The sequence below is a fragment of the Eupeodes corollae genome, chromosome 1, assembly GCF_945859685.1.
Source record: "Eupeodes corollae chromosome 1, idEupCoro1.1, whole genome shotgun sequence".
Classification (NCBI taxonomy): Eukaryota; Metazoa; Arthropoda; class Insecta; order Diptera; family Syrphidae; genus Eupeodes; species Eupeodes corollae.
Window position 1 is genome coordinate 27173242 of NC_079147.1, and position 17953 is coordinate 27191194.

The 17953-nt window shown below is 34.8% G+C and overlaps 1 non-coding gene across 1 annotated transcript; it reads left to right on the forward strand.

Annotated features, from left to right (window-relative positions):
• The first annotated feature begins 3456 nt into the window (after positions 1-3456).
• Positions 3457-3530, forward strand: Trnat-agu (transfer RNA threonine (anticodon AGU)). The gene has a single exon. It is a non-coding gene; the product is annotated as a tRNA-Thr (tRNA).
• Positions 3531-17953: the final 14423 nt, after the last annotated feature.

The following is a 17953-nucleotide window of genomic DNA, read 5'->3' on the forward strand; positions in this document are numbered from 1 at the left end:
GTTTTTATTCACGAATATCCCAAACATGGAATGCTACGACCCTGGAGTTTTACCATCGAAAAATTACCTGGCTAGTTGAAAAAAACACAGTTAACAGAATCGAACATAATAATCTCCCATAAATAATCCCCAGCCAACATTTTTAGTACATTTTAGGAAAATCTATATTTTTTGGATTACTAACAAATATTTAAAGAATCAACTAACCGTTAAGCGGATGAAAGTTTTTAGTTATTGTTTCAACAAAATTTGTTTAAATCCGTTTTTATAATACAAATGATTTTTTCCGAATATCCCACAAATGGGATATTCATTTTTTGTACTAATCTTATGTAAATTATAACTTTTTTTTATAAGAAGCCCACACTCAAGGGGATATTACTATCAGTATTATGCAAAGGCACAGTGTGAGCACTAGGAAGAGGAGAGAGGGTTTAAAAGAAGATGTCAGTGCACATTGCTTTTGAATTCCTGAATATTGCAATAACTAGGAAAGACAGAGTGTGGTAAGACATTCCACATTCGCGTAGTACGACTGAGGAACTGTAATTGACAGTACAGCCCAAGTTTGGCTCGAGTATACTGATGAGCATTCCTAGAAGCGCGAGTATTACGGTTGAACTGTTTAAGGGGTTAAACGCTTCTATCTATTTCTTTAGAGTATAAGCCGTTAAAATAACGATAAAAAAGGGTCAGACAAGAGACCTTACGACGATGTTCAAGCTAAGTTAATGAACTTATGATGACATAATCATCTATCAATTTAAATTAAAAATGCTCTACGTTCATACTACCCAAAAGGCTTAAGTAAGTTATAGGAGGATAAGCCCAGAGATGGGAGAAATACTCAAGCTTTGGACGTATGTATATAAGTCTTTTAGATAAAATCCAGATCAGAAGGGGTGAAATATTTCTTGCATCGCCTAAGGAAACCTAAACACCTTGCTGCATTTTTGGCGACATCGCGTATGTGATCATTCCACAAGAGGTTGTTGGTCCCACACATACCGAGAATATCAAAAACAATATCTTATTCATGCAAATGCCATCCATGGATAGTGACAATAAGGGTATATCACGCTTTAACGATACAATACAGCATTGCATTTTCGAAGCAATAAATTCCACGCGCTTTCTTATTCCCAATAGTACAATGCTGTTTAGGTCGGAATTTAATGAGCTTATCATATTTTGCATTGCAGTTCCACATCCGAAAAAGAGGGATGAGAATCTGAAAACGTATATGAAAAGATAAAAGTACTATCGTCAGCGAAACAGTGTATTGGATTAGATGTTACCGACAGGAGATCATTAATAAAAATGAGAAAGAGTGTTGGAGATAAAACATAGCCCTGGGGCACACCAGCATTTATTTTATGGTTTTCAGACTTGAATCCATTTAATACTACTTGTATTGAACCATAAGAAAGGCATTTACTTATCCAATGAAGCAAGGATTCATGAAAACCGAAAGCACGCATTTTCGATAAGAGAGCCTGATGCCAAACCCTATCAAATGGTGTTGAAATATCAAGTGCAATAATCTTACTTTCTCCAAAACGATGTAAAGATTTGCTCCATTGTTCAGTGAGATGAACCATGAGATCACCAGTGGACCTATTGCTACGAAAGCCGTATTGCCGGTCATTAAGAAGCTTTCGAACTTCAAGATATTTCTTGAACTGATAATTAATCAGCGTTTCCATGACCTTGGAAAGAAGGGACGTAAGTGTAATCGGTCGATAATTAGAGGGTAAGAAATATTCGCCTTTTTTGGGAATAGGATGTACGAGTGCGTAAAAAGATTGGTCCCATAGAATCACTTCTTGCGATTTAAGATCAATTACTTATAGGTATGTCTATACAAACGAATATTCCAAACATGGAATGCTTAGTGCCTGGGGATTTATTGTCAAAAAATAAGCTGGATAGTTGAAATAATCACAGTTTACATGCCAAAGTATCGAACATAATCTCAGAAATAACCCGAATCCAAAATTTAAGCACATTTTATGCAATTGAAAATTTTTCAAACATTCTACCTTCCAGAAATTCACCTTAAATATCTACTTTGAAAGTGAAATATATGAGTGTTGTACAGCTTAAAAACCCCCCTCTCATCCCATATTATCCCCCTTTCGTTTCCACCATCAATATTCTTCTTGAATATTGTAATGCTTATAGCTTGTTTCATTTCCAGGAATCAATGACAGCACAAAACTCTGGACGAAGACGCGACTTTATACGACAACGAAGGAGCACTCGATGTGTGACAACAAGGAACTCTCAACTCTGAGACTTGCAAGGCTATACAGTACATCGAATGGTGCTCAGCTCACAGGTTTTTGGGCGAAACATGAGTAATCAGTTGTTTGGATAAGATTCGCGCGAGTCCAAAAGAGCGGGATCATGAATAATTTAGTACATTTGTACTCGAAGTACCGTTTCGATGGGAATCAGATAAGGACCTCCACATGACTTAAAGACTAGACGAAGGCAAAGGCAGTGCTGATCAGAGGGTTATGCGGTGGCGTAGTTTGGTGATGTGGTCAATAGACGAAAGTCCCATACAGAGTGGGTGTACAGCAAGAAGTGCCGGGTACTACAATTCGCTTCAATACTGCTCCGCATTATGTCGTCGCCAACATGGTCACTCTTTGGAGGCGCGAGAATAAGACCCATCATATCCATGCAGATACTGCTCTTGGCCTGTGGAGCTACTATCTTGATCATTCTCTTAAAGTTTTTTTTTTGTAAGGCATTCCAAGGCATTTGGTATTGTACGGGATCTGTTCCATTATTATTGGGCAAGTACTCTTACCTACTCCCGGTGGTGGTGGTGTATGCATTTTTGGTGACAAGACAATGTATCCATATGATAAGATAGAGTGGGCTTGTCTGATGGAACCATTGTGCGTCGTCGTCGCTCTGCCCAGTAGTCTTCGACCAGCTAGCAGAACTAAACAGGTAGCTTCTGCAGCATTAGCATCAAGTCACTAAATAGGCATAGGTTTGTTTGTTCCTGTGCGATCTGATGGTGGGATGCGGGACAACAATGGGACAACTAAGCTAAGTCAACAAATTGTAATTTGATATACTTGCCAACTGAATTTTGTCCCACGTATTTCATTTGGTTACGCTTCTGTGTTGCGGTTTTTATAGATACGAGTAATTTTATTTATATTTTTATCTTATCTCCTCTTACAATACACCTCGCAATACCTTACCTACCTTTAGTTTGTCTGACAATGTGACAGCTCTGGCCGGCTGCGCGTGGTGTGGCTGCCACCCGCTTGACTGGGCGGGTCGGGTGTGCCAGAAATAGAATCATGTGTATTTTGTGCGGTTGTCGCTTGGAGTGGCGATAAAAATAATCTGTCCGAGATAAAGTATTTGATTTTATTGGACTTATCAAGCATGAAAAATTATTGAATTTGTAGATGAGGAGTGACCGTGGGCGCCGTGGCTTAGTTGGTTAAAGCGCCTGTCTAGTAAACAGGAGATCGTGAGTTCGAATCTCGCCGGGGCCTAGCATGCTCTCTCAAAAGTGTGCGGATGAACTTTTTTCTATAATTTTCTAATATTTCAATTATAACAACGTTGCTGATTAAATTTACATAAATATTAACCAAATGGAAAATATATGTACATTTCTTCAACTCGTTTTTATTGTGAAATTAATAATACATTTTTTCTATATTTGAGCTGTACAAGCATCACCGGTTGATTTTATTGAAAGTTTTAATGCTATCAGTAGATGTAGAGTTTTGAAAGTATCAGCTTTTAAAGCGATGGTTGAAATATAATGTACGGGATTTCTTTTTACAGTAATAAGCAAATTACTAGTTATTTGTAATTTAGCTAAAATCAAATTCCCCATTAATCCTGAAAACATCCCATCTGTGCCCTTCTGCCGATTTTTCTAAGACTTTAACAAAATATCAATAGCCAAATGTTGTGTGGAAACAAAATTTGAAGATAATATCTTTCTTTGTTCTCCTAATACTTGAGTCAAATAACATTTTTTATCAGTTTTTGTTGTTTTGGAGGTTTAAGAATTTTGTAATAATAGTTTTCGATTCATTTTTTCTAACAAATTATTTAGTTGCCAAGATATTTCTGTCGAAAACTTTATTATGTATGTTTATATTTTTTTTTTTTTAATTTCAATTTGCACAAAATTTTAGCAGATATTAAAAACGATATTCTTAATTGCATTAAATTATTCTGGAGTTAATATCATTTCTTGTTTGGACCAAGTTAGATCCAAAAAAAATTTACTTGGCGATATTTTGTGTCAATCAGGGTTCAATAACTAGAGGAGATGATGGTAAAAATATTTCAGAGAACTTAACTAGAATGAATTTAAACTGAACGATCTTGGTGGCAAATCTACATCACCTCTACGTAAGATTAATATCCCCTAAAATATATCACTTTATTCATGCTAAACAAAATTGGTAATAATCGACCAATACCGTTCATTGCCGTTAACGGAGGTTTTTTTATAATTCTACACTTATATATTTAGCGTACAAAAATATGTTTCGTGATTTTTATCTGAGACGCTAAGGGGAGGGGACAGTTATACCAAATATAATAAAAGAGGCTGGGATGCGACTCACACTGATAACTTCTGATTCCGTCTGTCTATTTGCCTTGCTTAAAAGTTTGTCTATATGTACTCGTATCAATTTTTACCAAATTTGCGTACTATTTTTTGTAGATTTTTTTTTAAGAAAAAATGGACAGTGGGATTTTTATATAAAAATTACTGAATATCGAAAACAATATTTTCTGTGAAATAAAATAAGTTTGAAGCCAATATTTGTAATTTTTGAAGAGATACTTGAGTCGAAAATCAATTTTTACCAACTTTTATATTTTTTTTTAGGTTTTTATTTTTTGTAAGAAAACTGTCAATTCGATTGGTCTCAAAATTTGTCCTAATGTTGAAAACAATATTTCTTATAAGTAAAAATTAGTAAGACGCTATTATCTTAATTTGTTGAAAAGACATTTGAGTCGAAAATCATTTTTACCAACTTCTTTTTTTTTCGGTATTTAATTTTTTGTAAAAAAAATTGTCAATTCGACTTTTTTCAAAATTTTATCGAATGTTGACAACAATATTTTTTGAAAGATAAAAGTAGTTTAAAGCCAATATCTAAAAGTTTTGAAAAGATATTTGAATCGATATTCAATTTGTACCAACTTTGAGTAATGATTTTTTAGATTTTTATTTTTTATAAAAAAAACTGTCAATTCGATTTTTCTCAAAATTTTATCAGATGTCAAAAACATTATTTTTCGTTGCACAAACTGGTCTTGGAGATGAAATCTTATTTTGGTCGTAAAATTTTTGAGGTGACAAATTTTGTTTCTTCAGTTTTTTTGATTTATATAAAAAACCGTTACATGGATTTTTTTCAACAAATATACTTCATGATATCATGTTACAATATATTATATAAAATTTAATTCAAGTCTCTAGCGTTTTTAATTCGTAAGACATTTAGGGTTAACAAAAATGTTCACGTTTTTTCAAACTGCTATGGTAAAAAAAACCACCCTGGCAATTTTCTTGAGAGCCCTTTCTGCATTTTTCTGTCTATGATCTGTATAAAGAAATTTATTTGAAGTCGATATCTCTTCTGGTTCTTAAACTATGGAGGACGAAAAAACGTCATGAACGTACGGACGTACGGACGTACGAACGTACGAACGTACGAACTTACGTACACACGCACGCACAGACATCTTTCTAAAAATCTTTTATTTCGACTCTAGGGACCTTGAAACGTCGAGAAATGTCAAAATTTTCAATTTGACAAATCGGACCCATTACAATAACTTCATATGGGAATTTAATAATTACAATTGCAAAATGTCAAAAGAACCTAAAAATCTTAAGGCTTTTGAAAGATAGTTTAGAGGGTCTCCTTTTTCAGGATCGGGCAAACAATACTGAGGTTCCATTCCTCGGGCATGCTTTCTTCCGACCATATCTTACAGATCAGTGGGTGCTTCAGCTTAGATATTGCAATCCTTATATCGTCTACCTTAGTCTGGAGAACGGGATAGCTGGTTTTCGTCATCTATGTTTATTGGACCATCCTGCCTGACAGCGGAATTCGTTTCCAGCAGAATTGGTCCTTCCATATCCTCAGCATTGACTGCGGTTCCACTATAATGTTTCCACTTTCGTCTTTGCAGCCTTCAGTTCTAGGTTTATGTACCTGTGAATTTTGTTTCACTTGTTCATAAAACTTTCGAACTTCATTCCTGCTTTTAAACCTCTCAACATCTTTGACCGCACGCTTCTCATGCCCTCTTTTTCCTTCTGAGGAGTCAGCGTTCATCTCGCCTCTTCTGCTCATAGAGCTCATGAGCAGCTCTAGTCCTTTTATGCAGCGCCACTTTGCGTGCCTGTTGTTTGGCTCTATTTGCCTGCCGACATTCCTTATCAAACCAGCGGTTCCTTGTTGGTGGTTTCTTGAAACCCAGCCGATCAGAGGCGGCTTCTCTGATTGCATCTTGGCAATGTTGCCACTGGTTTTCCATACATTGTGTTGGTGGCAGAGAACATCGAAGGAGGTTACTTGTAACTCAGTCGGAAAAGGATTTGGCGACCTCTTGCGATTGTAGCCGTTCGACGTTGTATCTTCTCCCAGCATGTCCCTGTTTTGCCTTGGGTCTGGAAACCAGAAGTGCTACCTTGGTTACAACGAGGTAGTGATCCGAGTCGATGTTAGCTCCTCGGAAAGTTCGGACGTCCATGATGCTGGAAGCGGGTTTCGCGTCGATGGCAATATGGTCAATCTGGTTGACGGTAGATTTATCTCAAGAACTCCAAGTTCATTTGTGGATGTTGAGATGTGGAAAACACGTGCTGCCTACCATCACGTTTCGCCGCCCTCAGCAAAATCTATAAGCCTGAATCCGTTGTCGGAAGTGTTGTCGTGCATGCAGTTTTTCCCGAGTATTCCACCAAAAATGTCTTCCCTTCCTAGCTTGGCATTTAAATCACCCAGGGCAGTTTTAATATCTTAGCTAGGACACTGCTCATATGTTTTGTCTAAGAGATCGAAGAACATATCTTCGGTGTTGTCATCTTTCTATTCGGTGGGGCGCGCACTAATGTTGCTGAATTTAGCCTTGATGCGTTTGGTCATGAGGGGCTCGTTGACTCACATATAGCTTAAGACTTCTTGCCTAAGTCTGGCACCAACGACTAGGCCGCATCCAAATAAGCGCTGTTAGTTTTCGTGGAAGCAGTCGCCATAGTAAATGTCGCAGTTTTTCATGATATTTTTCCCCGACCCATTCCATCGCATTTCCTGGATGGCGGTGATGTCAGCTTTATAGCATTCCACTAATTCTTCTTCCTCGGCTGCACATGGTCTGTTAAGGGTTCTAACATTCAACGTCAATATCCGAAGTTCGTTGTCCTTAATTTGTGTGGGTAGATTGTCAACAGCAATTCCGTCCGTATCCTAGGCTTGTTGGTGTTTCGCAACTTAGGTACTTTTACATGGTCAGGCAGTCACCCCGACATTACAACCCCCAACTTTCGTTTGCTACCCCCAACAACTTTCCACTGGCGTTGGATCCCAAACTTCAGTTAAGGTAATAGGCGCCAGATGTTCACCACGGGGAGGTGAGAGAGGTAGTCGATAGGTAGAGGTGGGTTTTAAGAAAAACCTGTATACGTTTGTGTCTTCTTGAATGCACATGTCTACCATTTGAGCATTTGAAATCTATTATTTATTGCATTAGAAATAGATAACTCTTAAAATAAACCCTGTATAGCCGAATTCTTTTATTTATTGATGTATTCTTTTCGAGTATTTTAATAAAAATATAAAATTAAATTCTCAACTGCTTTGGAATTCAAAACAAAAATTGAAAACATAATCTTCTGTAAATCATAGCATCTAATATTTCTCCAGGAATTTCTGTCCCCTTGTGCGAAATTACTCTTCTTTGTATCTTCATAAGAGTCGCAATGAAGCAACAATTTTATACTTATGGCATACATTTTTAAGTATTTGATTGCCTTATTAGGAATTTAATAGCAGAACTATTCAGCAGCATAATGGCAGAGCATTCGCATACAAAATTACAAATACGAATTCATGGAAAATAACTAAAGAAAATTCACTTAAATCTATGCAAATTAAATACGTACATAATTTCCATATGGAAAATTTCAAATAACCAAATCAACGGGAATTATAAATCTATGCTCACACAACAGTAGACAAAAAAAATAAACAACAACAACAAAAACAACAACTGTCACATTCATTTGATTAAGATAACCCAGTTTACGGATTGTGTTTTTCCTCTCTCGTCAATATACATTATACTCGACTTCTACTGTATACACAGTATACACGTATGCACCTAGGTATTTATTTAAAATTTGCATACATTTTCCCGTCGCTGCGTCGTCTTAAGCATATTCAGCAGCTTAAGATTCCCGTTTGGTATATCTCGAATTCTTAAGACGCTATTTAGAGAAGAATAAAAGTGTACAACAGCTACACTCAACTCATATTGACCAATATCAACTCTTTGAGGAAATTCCTGTTCGAACATATTGCACACTTTTCCACTAGTGGTTGCGATGATGATTAAAGTTAAGAGTGGTTTTCATAACCATTCGTAACGGTAACATAACACATTGTATAGGAAAAGACACTCTCTTGGCATCATTTGTATGGTTGGTTAACTTGGGCGTATACGCACTTTTTGTTATTTTTATTTCATTTGAAATAAATTTCCTACAAAAAATTACACTTAAAGTAAGTTTGTTCTATATCCCTTAATACATAAAAGAGAAGACCCTGCAGTACTGATAAAAGGTGATAAGACCCTTTTCTTAACTTCTTTCAAATGGCTGATGTACGATCAATGAAATGGTCACTACATTGTATAAACCGAAATTAAAATTCCAACTCAAACCATACTTCCGACATTTAAGCCGTCTGGGCTTCTTCCCCCGGCTTATTTCCAATCACCTGAAATTCAGATCGACAAAAAAAATCCAATAAAAGTGATTGGACTCTTCGTGGAAGAATCCCCGATCAAGTCCAAAGCAAAGACCAAAGGAAAATATTCGTAATTGGTTGACAAGTTTCATTCATCGCTGGTGGACTGTGTGTGTTTGAATGTTTTTAGCATGAGATGACATTTTATCTTGTTCCGATGGCAACAAAAATCGGTGATAGCTACACGACGCGACATTTGAATTGGACCACAGAACTGTCATCTAACCTTAGCCGGCCAGAGGCCAGAGCGGAAGAACAAGAATCGCAGTCCTCTTGATTCCAGAGCCAGTAGACGATGAGGCCGACGACGACGATTCTCGTCAGAATAACTAATGAGGTGCGCCGAACATTTCGATAGCCGCCGCCATCGCCACCGCCACCGCAGCCATATCCGCTGCTGCCAGCCACCGCTGGATTAGTAAACGGCGAAGACGACGACTAAGACGCGACGAGCGACGACGCCGACGTTCAATCGGTTCTTGTGTTCCTTTATTGGCCCCATCGGACTTCTGGTTAAAAACAGTCAAAATCGCAAGTCACATGTCCAAATCGATATTTGTGTGGCACAGCAAGGAATACCGCAACAGAATAAAAGACCTACGACCGACGATCGAACGTCCTGTCTGCTTCCTACTTTTCAAGATCTGCATCAGCGCAGGATCGGGATCAGGATTGAGCAGGGTGCGGAGTTTATGCCGATTAAGATGATGGTCACCGCGCAGCCGCCCGAGCGCCATGGAACCCAGCTCAGATTTTGATAGTCATCGTCTTCGTCATCATCATCGGTTCCATCATTCCGTTGCAATTTTCTATATGTAATATGCCTGGATGCAGAAAGCATGCCCGTTTCAACTTTTCCGCTTTCGATTAATGGCAATTATTTGCATTTTATTGGAAAAATTAGCTTCAACATTGTTGGAATGCCTTGGAAGCTCGCTTACGGAACGAGTACATATTTGTGACGGTTAAACATAACGCTCAGCTCAGGTAGCCATCAGGCACGCTGCATCTGCGCCTATAGATCGAGAGGCAGCGTGTTTATCTTGAGTGTCGGAGGAGCCCAGAACTCTATACTCTTTGGCAGCGGTGCAGCGGTGCAGCGACGTAAATGACGGCAACGACAACGCAGAGAGATGGAGAACAACGTTAGAGTTTTGCAGCTCTGTGTTTGCAGCTGATAAAAGGTGTGAATAATGGTGTGACACTGTTTGGAGCAATGCAGCGCTGCGGTGAGCTGGCTTCAGTGAGATACACTAACGAGGTCTTCTACGGTCGATGATTGTTGCAACGGAGCGGCGCAGCGCAGCGCATTCGACGAATAATTGACTTGTCATCTTAAGTCCGCATATTATCACGGTCTTTACACCACCTCGACCGGAGCCGAGTGGAGCGGAGATGCGGTCAATTTTGAGAGAAATTGCTAATATTATTTGCTCAGCTTTGAGGCGTATAACTTGTGGAGATATAATGTAAGCTCTTATACCTATGAAGGTGTATAAAATGTGGATGGGGCCGAATTAGATGTCATTATTATCAATTTTGATAGATAGCTTGGAAAATTGTCGGAGTTTGGTCTTTTTTTTTTGTTGCCAGTTTTTGTTTGCCATCTTGATTGTTGGTAAAAGGCAGCTGACGCGGCGATGTGACGCGACTAAGATGTAAACGGAATCAAGCCATGTTAATATAAATAATTGGCTTGTTTGATCGATTTGTTAAATGGTTGAATCTTGTTGAATGAATTTACTTTGAGAGCAAAGACACTTAGGAAGTTTTATAATGTCGTTAATCAAATTGTTTGAAGTAAAATGTAAATAACAAAACAATTTTACAGCTTTCGCTGGTGTCAATAATCTTTGACTCGAATATGCTAAGCCTAAGGCATAAATAAGTAAAAAGGTTCAGCGGAAATTTGTTCAAGGGCTAACAAATTTTAAGACTCATTGTAAGTTATTGAACAAATTATAACGTTGGCTAATTATTTTGGTTTCTTAATAATAAAGGGCTATGCGAAAGTAACAAATTACAAGTTTGAAATTATAGCTGATTGTTAGAAAATATTTGGGTTTTTGATTGAAAAAAGGGCGTTATACGTTAAATTTATCAATCGAAACAGGTTCGCATGTTTTTATTGAAAGAATAGTAACAAATTATTGATAAATACAAATATTAAATTATTTAATGTAAGTGCTTATTAAAGTAATTGTAAAATGACAACAGATTGATAAATAGTACCTGTTGTACCAATCAATGATTGCTAGAAATATTACTTCATATATTTGTAATTTTTTTGTATTTTTAATAGTTTTGAACTGCGGAAGTTCAAGGTTATGGTTGTCCTTGTTACATTGAAATTTTATGGAATTAATAAAACATTTTTGATCAAAGTGATTAGGTATCGAAATTTTTCTTGTTAACAATTTACATTTCTACATATTTCAAGGTCCATAGAACCAATACTTTAAGAGGGTTTAATTCGGTAACAAAGTCAATTATTATAATAATATTGTTTGTGTTGCAACACTTAAAAAAGAAATTTTTGAAATCTGTTAAAAGAAAGAAGTTTTCCTCTATTTTAAAATATGTATCTACTTTCAGGAATCGTTTAAAATGCTTTTGAGCTTGCGTTAACTTGGGATTATCAGATTTTTTCTTTCAAATCACAATTTTCTAAATATGCTAAATGTGATGTTTTGGTTAATACTGTATGTGCAATTAAGGGGCCATGAATACCCTTACTACAATTAAACACAGTGCGAGCAATTACAAAAGGAAGACAGGGATCGAAAGAAGATAACGATGCACATTAGTTCCAAATATCTGCACATTGTATTGAGTGGGAAAAATTGAGCCTGGTAAAACTTTCCAAATTCTTGTCCTGAAAGAAAGAAAGAAAGAATCCCTGTACTTACAAGTGCTTCCGAAATTGGTCTCAAGGGAAACTGATGTGCATTCCCAGAAGTGCGAGTTTTACGCTAGAACATAGACATAAGGCCTTGCAGTGGTGTGCAAGAATAGTAAATATCTCAGTAAAAAAGCGATCACATATCATATTAAAGCACTTTTTTCAGTATTGTCAAGAGGACTTAAACACGTTATTTAGGTACCAGCCCAAATATAAGAGTTATACTCGAGTATCGTAAATTAAATCCAAATCAGAAGTGATAAAACACTTCAAGAGATGGTTTGTGATGTACACAACTGGAATTGAAAGCTGTTAAGTCTTCTCGAAGCAAATTACTACAAATGGATAGTGACATTGAGGAAAGTTTACGCCTTTGCGACAATAGACAGCAATAAGTTTTTGAAGCATTAAATTCGACAAGAATTTAGATTCCCTATTAGACCATGCTTTCAAGATCAGAATTTATTGAGCTTATAATACGAAGCTCGTTCCGAATAAGAACGAAAATAAAAATCTAAAAACGAATATGAAAAGCTAAGAGTATTCTGTCATCAGTAAAATAATCTAGTAGTAAGAAGTTTCAGTAAAAGTTGTCTGCGTATTCTTTTTCATCTTTCCTTCTCCTCAGGTCTCGTTCCGAGCGAATGGAAAACCGGATTTGTCCAGCATATTCCCAAAAATGGTGAATCTTCCTCACCCTACATTATCGACCGATTGCACTTGCGACCCTCCTTTCCAAGGTCAGCTCCAAAATATCTGTAAGATCGAAAGCTGCTTAATGATCCACTGGTGCTCTCATGGTTCATCTCACTGAGCATTGGAGCAAATCTTTACATCGTTTTGGAGAAAGTAAGATTATTGCTCTTGATTTCTCAAAAGTATTTGATAGGTCTGGCATCAGGTTCCCTCCTTCATTATATTAGAAATTACCTTTTAATACAAGTTGTATTAGATGGATTCAAGTCTGAAAACCAACAAATAAATGCTGGTGTGCCCCAGGGCTCTGTTTTATCTCCAACACTCTTTCTCATTTTTACTAACGATCTCCTGTCTGCAACTTCTAATTAAATACATTGGTTTGCTGACGATAACACTCTTAGTTTTTCATAATCGTTTTCGGACTCACATCCCTCTTCTTCGGATATGGAACTGCAATGACAAAATGGGATAAGCTCATTAAATTCCGACTCAAACAGCAATGTACAATGGGGAATACAAAACCACGTTAAATTTAATGCTTCGAAAACACAATGCTGTCTTGTATCATTAAAGCGAGATGTACCCCCTTGCCATTATCCATAGATGGCACTTGCATCGAGGAGACTGAACATATTGATATTTTCGGTATGTGTATCACTAACCACCTTTTGTGGAACGATCACATACGCGATTTAGATAAAAATGCAGCAAGATTTTTGGGTTTTCCAAGCCCATGCAAGAATTTTGTTCTCTCCCTCTGATCTGGCTGTGATCTACAAGACTTATATACGTCCAAAGCTTGAGTATAACTCCCATTTCTGAGCTGGAGCTCCTGCACCTTATTTAAGCCTCTTGGTAAATATTGAACGTAGAGCATTTAGATTGATTATTGATATTACCACCATAAGATCATTTACGTCGCTTGAACATCGTCGAAAAATTTCTTGTCTCACTGCCTTTTACCGATATTTTAACTGTTTATGCTCTAGAGAAATAGAGGGCTGCATTCTTCCCCTTAAACAGCTCAACCGTAATACTCCCGATTCTAGGAATGCTTATCAATATACCCCCGAGCGTAACTTCGGTCGTACTGTCAAGTACAGAGATTCGTTCTTAAGCCGTACTACGCGAATGCAGAATGCCTTGCCACATTTTGTCTATCGTAGCCATTGCAATAATCAGGAATTCAAAACTAATGTGGACCGACACCTTCATTTAACCATAGCCTTGTCTCATACATTGTTTCCAACTACAATTGTAAGTTTTTCTTAAGGTCTTGGACTGTCAAGCTTTAGAGTTTGAATTGTTGATTTTGGAATGGAGATGAACATTTTCAGTCATCTGTTACTTAACAATGTCATAATTTTTTGAACAAGCGCATCACAAATTAAATGGTTTTAAGAAAATATTATTGTTAAAAAATACTTTGTCCCATACTTTTTACGGTTTTCCTCGCTAATTACAGATATTTGTGTTAAAAAAGTTTTTATTGATGAATATAAAATAGATTTTAAGAAAATTGTATTTATTTGTTAAAAAATAAACCTAAAAAAGTTTGATTCCCTTATCTTTTTTATTTAATTTTAGTCTCTCGCACAACAATATCAAACTGCACTTGTGTTCTTTTTTATCTACAAAATTGAATTTAAATTTCTTATAAGACAGGAAATCAATTTTTTTAAATAACTTATTGAAGCTTTTTGAAATCAAAAGTTTTTTAGCATCTCTCCTTCTTTTTAAATTTAATATTTATAATTTATTTATGCTTAAATAAAGGTTACAAAAATGAAAATTAAATATCTTATACATATAAATAACTCGTCACTTTGTTTGTCCGCGATGGACTACTCAAATGTTTAATCAAATTTGTATACCATGTTCAGTTTGATAAAACTTGAAAGATAGAGTAGCTTACATCGCAATTTATAATCACAATATTACCTTATTGCAAATTATTTGTTAAAATTGTCTTCAAACTATTCTAACAGGTGGCGACATCTATTGACTGGATTGAGTAAGAATTCAATAGATGGACCCACTGAATTTTACTTTTTTGTTTGGTGTTATCAATTTTACGATAAATTACTAGATATTGAGCACGAAAAAATAGGACTGCAACCAAATCATTTAACTGCCGGACAATTTTTGCAGTGTTCTTTGGAAAATAAAATGCACGACTGAGTCGCACGAACTTGCTCCTGTATGCAAAAACTCTTTTTAAAAAAGTACTTATATAAGATTTTAAAATAGACCTGCAAAATAAGTCTTTCTTCAAAGATATAAATACCATTTGATTTGTCAAAAAAAAACGCGCAATTCATCGTAAGACACAACTTATCCTAGGACTTTTCATCCCGCAAGTGAAATATACTTGTAAACGAAAACAATTGTTTATTTTGTTCAAAGGTTTTTCCTCTGGATAGCTTTATTTTAATTTCATATTAGAAGAACCAGGATGGAAAGTAAATTATCCGAAGATAAGAAAGAGAAAGAACTTGTATGTTTAAATTATAAAGCGATCGCCTATTGGTTGTGTAGTTAGGTAGGTGTCTAAAACGAACATAGAATAATTCACTTGGCGTACTAAGCTTTACGCAGATAGATAGATACTGACATGTTTATGATGATAGGGAAGAATGTTATTGGTAGGTAAAGGTACCTACTACAATTCTTTCCTACAAGTTTTCAGCGTAAACATGGAGTTATTACGTTCAGTTTATTTTTTTCGTTAAAGTGGAAGAAATTGCTATTCATGTGTTGGTTACAATCAGGCTCTTGTGCGTTTTGGATTTTAGTTATGAAGTGACACGTAACCAGTAGTTGTAGAGGTTGTACGTTTCTTTAACTTGTACTAAGTATTTATTCTTTAATATAGGCGAAGGCAAGTAAAATATGGGTTAAACAAACTTATTCTTAAAGAATAATATTTAAAATCATATATACAAAAGTACCAAGATATTAATTCTTGGTAGACACTTTAAAATAGATTGTTGATTAAACATATCATATCCGTTGATCCGATAAAGTGGCGCTACATGGACGGCCATCGTTGGTATTTACAATAGTTATTATTATAAAAATACATAAATTTTTACCAAATGCATTAATTTGGATAAAAGATAGGAATGTAATTACAATTTTGCGCTCCTTCGGGCTCATGCACTGTTAAAATAATCAAAAGAAAACTATTTTAAGGTTCAAAATTTTACCTGAAAAATAAGTTTGTTTTCAAAAATTTAAATGCCATTTTATAAATCAAAAAACTCTTACAAACTAAAGAAATTCAAATTTTTTTTAAAAATGCAAAAACTAAAAAATTGCACTTTTAATAATAAAATATTGTTAAGGCAATATAAGAACTTATTCTGAAAAAAAAATTATTGAAATCAGTTTATAAGTTGCTGAGAAAATAAAGAAACAAAATAACGGTTCTATGAGTGGTACCATTCCTGAGCAATACAAAAATATGTTTTTCTTATTTAAAGAAGCCAGGTTATAAAAATTAAATTTTAGAGCAAATTAAAAAAAAATCTATCGTTTTTTGACCAAAAAAATTGTATGAGGGAACTGTTGGTTTTGATCTAAAAAAAATGAAAAAAGAGTGTGGGTTCGCGATGTTTTTTCGTCGTCCATAGCTCAAGAACCAGAAAAGATATCGGTTTTTTTTATAAAAAATAAAAATCTAAAAAAAAAATTACTTAAAGTTCGTAAAAATTGAATATCGATTCAAATAAATTTTCAAAAACTTGAAATTTAAGCTTCAAACTTATTTTACCTTATAAGAAATATTGTTTTCATTTATCTGAAAAATATTGAGATAAATCGAATTGACATTTTTTTACAAAAATAAAATTTAAAAAAAAAGAACAATACTGAAACTTGGTTAAAATTTACTTTCGACTCAAATAGCTTTTCAAAAATTAAAAGTATTGGCTTCAAATTTATTTTATTTCACACTTTTAAGCAAAAAAAATCGGAAGACGGGATGTTAAGTTATCAGTGGGGGTCGCATCCCAGCCCCTTTTTTAACTTCCCATAGGAAGTTATTGTAATGGGTCCGATTTGTCAAATTGAAAATTTTGACATTTCTCGACGTTTCAAGGTCCCTAGAGCCGAAATAAAAGATTTTTAGAAAGATGTCCGTACGTCCGTACGTCCGTACGTCCGTACGTTCGCGACGTTTTTTTCGTCGTCCATACCTCAAGAACCAGAAGAGATATCGACTTCAAATAAATTTTGTTATACAGATAATAAGGCAGAAAGATGCAGAAAGGGCTCTCAAGAAAATTGCGTGGGTGGTTTTTTTACCATAGCAGTTTGAAAAAAAGGTGAACATTTTGGTTAACCACAAATATCTTACGAACCAAAAACGCTAGAGACTTGAATTAAATTTTATATAATATATTGTAACGTGATACCAAACATATATATTTTTCGAAAAAAAATCGAACTAACGGTTTTTTTTTATAAATCAAAAACACTGAAAAAAAATTTGTCACCTCCAAAAATTTACGTTTGAAATATGATTTCATCTCTAAACCAATTTTGTGGAACGAAGAATAATGTTTTTGACATCTGATTAAATTTTGAGAAAAATCTAATTGACAGTTTTTTTATAAAAAATAAAAATCTAAAAAAAACATTACTCAAAGTTCGTAAAAGTTGAATATCGATTCAAATATCTTTTCAAAAACTTGAAATTTTGGCTTCAAGCTTATTTTATCTTATAAGAAATATTGTTTTAAACATTTTGAAAAATGTTGAGAAAAATCGAATTGACAGTTTTTTTACAAAAAATAAAAACCTAAAAAAAAAATTTATAAAAGTTGGTAAAAATTGATTTTCGACTCGAATATCTTTTCAAAACTTTGAGATATTGGCTTTAATTTACTTTTATTTTTCAAAAAATCTTATTGTCAACATACAATTAAAGTTTGAAAAAAATCGAATTGACACTTTTTTTACAAAAAATAAAAACCTAAAAAAAAATTTATAAAAGTTGGTAAAAATTGATTTTCGACTCGAATATCTTTTCAAAACTTTGAGATATTGGCTTTAATTTACTTTTATTTTTCAAAAAATCTTATTGTCAACATACAATTAAAGTTTGAAAAAAATCGAATTGACAGTTTTTGTACAAAAAATTAAAAACCTAAAAAAAAATTAACAAAAGTTGGTAAAAATTGATTTTCGACTCGAATACCTTTTCAAAACTTTGAGATATTGGCTTCAATTTACTTTTATCTTTCAAAAAATCTTGTTTTCAACATACAATTAAAGTTTGAAAAAAATCGAA